This window comes from Grammomys surdaster, unplaced genomic scaffold (assembly GCF_004785775.1).
Source record: "Grammomys surdaster isolate TR1022 unplaced genomic scaffold, NIH_TR_1.0 128, whole genome shotgun sequence".
In the NCBI taxonomy this organism is placed as follows: Eukaryota; Metazoa; Chordata; class Mammalia; order Rodentia; family Muridae; genus Grammomys; species Grammomys surdaster.
Genome location: NW_021604586.1, coordinates 3,319,007 through 3,323,899, shown reverse-complemented (window position 1 = coordinate 3,323,899; position 4,893 = coordinate 3,319,007).

The following is a 4,893-nucleotide window of genomic DNA, read 5'->3' as shown; positions in this document are numbered from 1 at the left end:
CCACACACTGCGGTTCTCCAGCGCGGACTTTTCCAGGCATTTGATGCTTTCTGTCTCTCCCACTGGCAATGCCGATAAGAAAACACATTTTCCTTTTTCCTCCCTTTTTCTACATTCTTCACTCAGCTTTCCCTACAGGAAGCTCGGGCATCCCCCAGCGACACCTGCCTCTTTTGCTTTCACTAAGAAGTTCCAGAGGTTTCCTTATATTTTAAACCAGTTGCATTAGAGCCCTCCGGAAAGCGCCCTCCCAACAGTGCCAGTGTTTATACACTGCTGAAAAACCGCAGAGGCGGCTCTGATGTCATGATCTGATCACGCCAGAACTGATGCGCATTGGCTAACGCATCCTGACCCAAGGTTGGATGACCTGTGAGGTGAAGGTATGACTGCTCAGCCCCTTCATGGAATTTGGTGAGATCACATCTTTACCTCTGTCTGGCACATGGCACTTTATTCTGCTCTTGTGGAACGAAACTCGTATAATTAAACACATGGTTCCCAGTACAGTTTGGGGGAGGTTATGGAACCTTTAGGAGGTAGAGCCTTGCTAGAGGAAGAACGTCACTGAAAGCGAGCTTCGAGAATTTATAGCCTCATCCATCTCCCTCCCCCGCACCCTCTCCTCTCTCCTTCCTGTACAGGGATGAAACTGTGATCAGCCAGCTTCCTGTCCCTGCCACCACTATGCCTTTCCTGTCCAGTTGCCGTCCTTCCCGCCATGATGGACTCCAGCCCTCAGGGACTGCATGTTAAAATGAACTTTATCTGTGTAGCCCTGGCTGTCCTGGAACTTCTCTGTAGACCAGGCTGCCTAACAACTCCTTCTTTCTCAAGTTGCTTTTTTGGTCATGGCGTTTTAACACAGTAACAGCAGAGTAACCAATACAACTCACAGCAATCCGAGCCAGAGATGAGCACATGACTCAGGCCCAGCCAATCTGCTTATTCTACCTCGCTGGCTCCAGTTGCCTCACGGATGGGCTAAGGACCCAGGCCAGGCCCAGAAGACTCCAGCCTAGGGTTCTGTTGTGTGATCGCTGGACCAGCGATCCCCTCCTCCTACATACACTAAACGTAAACGGCCCCTGGTTCATTGGGGCTACTAACAGGAGTATGAGCGAGAGGCTCTGTATCAGATCATGGATGACTCAAAACAGTTGCATAACCGAGGAATCCATCCCAACACACGTGACAACCGCGGCTCACAGAAAGAAACAGCAGCCCTGGTTGTCTCTGCACAGCATTCGCGAGGTTTTCAGAGTCTCCTTCCCTAGGCATGTTTACTCCTTTTCTAGGCCTGGGGAAAAGACTTCCAGAAGGTTCCAAACTTTTGTTTTGCTAGCTATATGGCCTTTGAGGCCCTCCCCTTCCTCCTGGACAGGATGTTTCAAGTCAGAGGAGACCGCAGCTTCAGTTGGAATATTCTGAAAGGGACCCTCCTTTTCTCCGGAACTATATAGAAGCCAAAAAAACAGACCAAGGTTAGTACAATTAGGGACTTTCCCAGAACTATGGACTTTGATGGATTAGGTCTTTGTTTTTTCGTTTTGGCTGGTGGTGTTGTCTACGTGCTGGGTTCCATGGCCTGAATACTGCTTCTGTCACCGTGTCAGTTGTGTTCAGGTCTAGGAGCCTGTTACAGGGAAAGCCATGCTCTGAGTGGGGCAGATGAACCAGACACCTTCTGCACACCTAAAGTCAGGGGATGTTGAGTCTGAACACAGTGGGCCCAGACACCGCAAAGGAAGCCCAGAAGCCTGGCTTAAGAAGGCTTGGGGGTGGCCTTCCCTTGGCTACAGACAGCAGAAACCAAGGGCAAACACAGTCCAAAAGGGCAGCCTGTTTAGTGGATTCTTTCAAAAGCAGGGGCCACAGGCAGGAACAAGGGATTCTTCCAATTGTTCACCTTAGAGGTGCTCAGTTCAAAATCTGTCCAAGGCTCCTCCCCCATCAGTGGGCTGCACCTTCAGCCGGGAGAAGCCTTGCCCTAGGTTGCTGATCTTCTAGAAGAGAAAGGTTCAGGCAGAAGACAGCCTTTGTTATCCTTGAATTGTAGCAGCCTTTCTGGATCGAGTGTCAGATCCCAGAGCTTGAAAGTCTCAGCTACAGAGTGTGTGGTGACTTTTCCAGGACAAGTGCACTGGGTGGGGCCCCCTCAGGTACCCCATCCTCACCAAGTACATTCTCAAGACAAATGTCTGACCACCCACCCCTTCCATCCAGCTGTCTTCCCTCGCCCAACCCTTCCTGAGATCCCATTATCAACTGCCATTAGTAGCCAAGCAGAATAATTTGGTGATAAAAATCAAGACCGAAGATTCAACTGTCCCTTTTGAAGACACACCAGGAAGTATTTTTTTTTCTTCTTCTTCCGATTTTGCAAACTAGGCAATCACATACATAAAATAACCCCCGTGATAGCATCCTTGCAGGCTCTGTTCTCACCTCAGTTATCCTGGTGGAGGCTGGAGGATGTATCCCCACGTCTCCTCAGTAAAGCATTAGTAGACACTAATTGCTCTGCACGGTAGCCTTCTCTTAACAGGGAAGGCCTTGTGTTTACAGAGCTTAAAACCCACTGGAGTGATTTGTTACTTAACAGCTACAAGTCTGTTAGCTTGACTCCAGCCAAGCCTGGGATACTGCCTTGTAAATACCGATGCTGCCTCCCCAATGATATTAATGGCTGCCACAATCTCTGGGAAGGCACCTGGCAGCATTAGGTCTGTGACAGTGAACAGTGCAATGTGGGGGTTTCCCAGGACACTTTCCCAGACTTAACAGCAGTTTTCCCGAAACCTGACAAGCCTTTTGGTTCACTTACAGACAGCAAGGCCAAGAGGGTGACGCCCTAGCCTGAAAAGACCAATGTGGCATTGGGCACACATGAAGTCAGATATGAGAATAAATTACCAGTAAGTTATGTTGCATCCTGCTTGCCCCAGGACCTTTACACATGCTGTCTCCTCTGGCTTGTTCACTCTGCCTCCCCACCTGACTCAGCTAACGCCTTCCTGAGGCTTCCCCTGTCCACTTGGAGGGCGGTCTTGCTGTCTCATTCCACACTCATGCCCCCCTTCCCTTCCTGAAAATTCCTAGGCATCTTCACACTTCACCTGTGCACTGCCAACCCGAGGCTGTGAGCTAGTGTGTTCGGTGTATGGGAAGCCTTTGTGCAGATGCCTCAGGTTACACGGGGAGTGTTCCGCCTTCACTGATAGCTGTTGGTGTGATAGGCTGCACAGCACGGGGCCTGTGCTGTGTGCCTCATCTCCCTCCTCCATGAGACCTAGCTCATGTGAAAAGAGTGTGTTAGAGGTATAGTCTTCCCAGCACCTCGATAGGACTTAGAAATGGTAAAGTGACTTCAACCACTGGTTATATTAACTAAGTAATGTATTGGGTCCAGATGCAGGGAGGGAACAATGGAGAGGCCATTGTTCTTGACTTATTGGACGGTTGATTTACACACCAGACTGTTACCAACACCTAACGGTCGCCATGATTAGAGTTGCTCATTCTGCAAGTGTCTTGATGTCAGGAAAGCAAAGAGACTTTGAGAAAATTTGGAATAGGGCTGGAGAGATGGCTCAGCGGTTAAGAGCACTGACTGCTCTTCCAGAGGTCCTGAGTTCAATTCCCAGCAACCACATGGTGGCTCACAGCCATCTGTAATGGAATCCGATGTCCTCTTCTGGAGTGTCTGAGGAGAACAACAGTGTACTCATGTAAATAAAATAAATAAATCTTTAAAAAAAAAAAGAAAATTTGGAATAAAATTGAATAGGAAGAAAGTGACCCTTCTAACCAGACATCCTTTCTCCAGTGTGTGTGTGTGTGTGTGTGTGTGTGTGTGTGTGTGTCCTCCTTGTTACTTAGTTTCTCTGGGTATGTGGATTGTATCATGATTTTCCTTTACTCTACAGCTAGTATCACTTGTCAGTACAAGTGATACTATGTTTGTCTTTCTGGATCTGAGTTACCCCACTCAGGATGATTTTTCTAGTTCCATCTGTTTGGCTGAAAATTCTACAATATCTTTGTTTGTTTTTTTAACAGCTGGGGAATATTCCATTGTGGTAATGTCCCACATTTTCTTTATCCATTCTTCAGTTGAGAGACATCTAGGTTGTTTCCAGGTTCTGGCTATTATGATCAAAGCTGAGATGATCATGGTTGAGCAAATGTCCTGTGGTAGAATGGATCATTCTTTAAGTATATTCCCAGGAGTGATACAGTTGGGCCTTGAGGTACATCCATTCCCAATTTTCTGAGAAATTGCCATATGGATTTCCAAAGTAACTGTACAAATTTTCACTTTCATCAACAGTGGAGGAGTATTCCCTTGCTCTATATCCTTCCAGGATGAGCTGTCACTGGGGTTTTGATCTTAACCATTGATCTGACAGATGGCATCTCAAAGTCATCTTGATTTGCATTTCCCTGATGGTTAAGGGTGTTGAACATTTCTTGAAGTGTTTCTTGGCCATTTGAGATTCTTCTGTTGAGAATTCTGCTTAGATTTGTACCCTATTTTTAATTGGATCATTTGGTTTGTTATGTCTAGTTTCTTGAGTTCTTTATATATTTTGAACATTGGCCCTCTGTCAGATGTGGAGTTGGTGAAAATCTTTTCCCACTCTGTAGGCTGCTGTTTTGTTTTTTTGACAGTGTCTTTTGCCTTACAGAAGGTTTTTTTTTTTTCAGTTTCATGAGGTCCCATTTATTAGGTATTGATTTTAGTGTATGCACTATTAGTGTTCTGTTCAGGAAGTGTTTCCTGTGCTAATGAATTCAAGGCTAGTCCTCACTTTCTCTGCTATCATGTTCAGTGTATATGGATTTATGTTGAGGTGTTTGATGTACTCGGACTTTTTTCTTCAGGGTGAT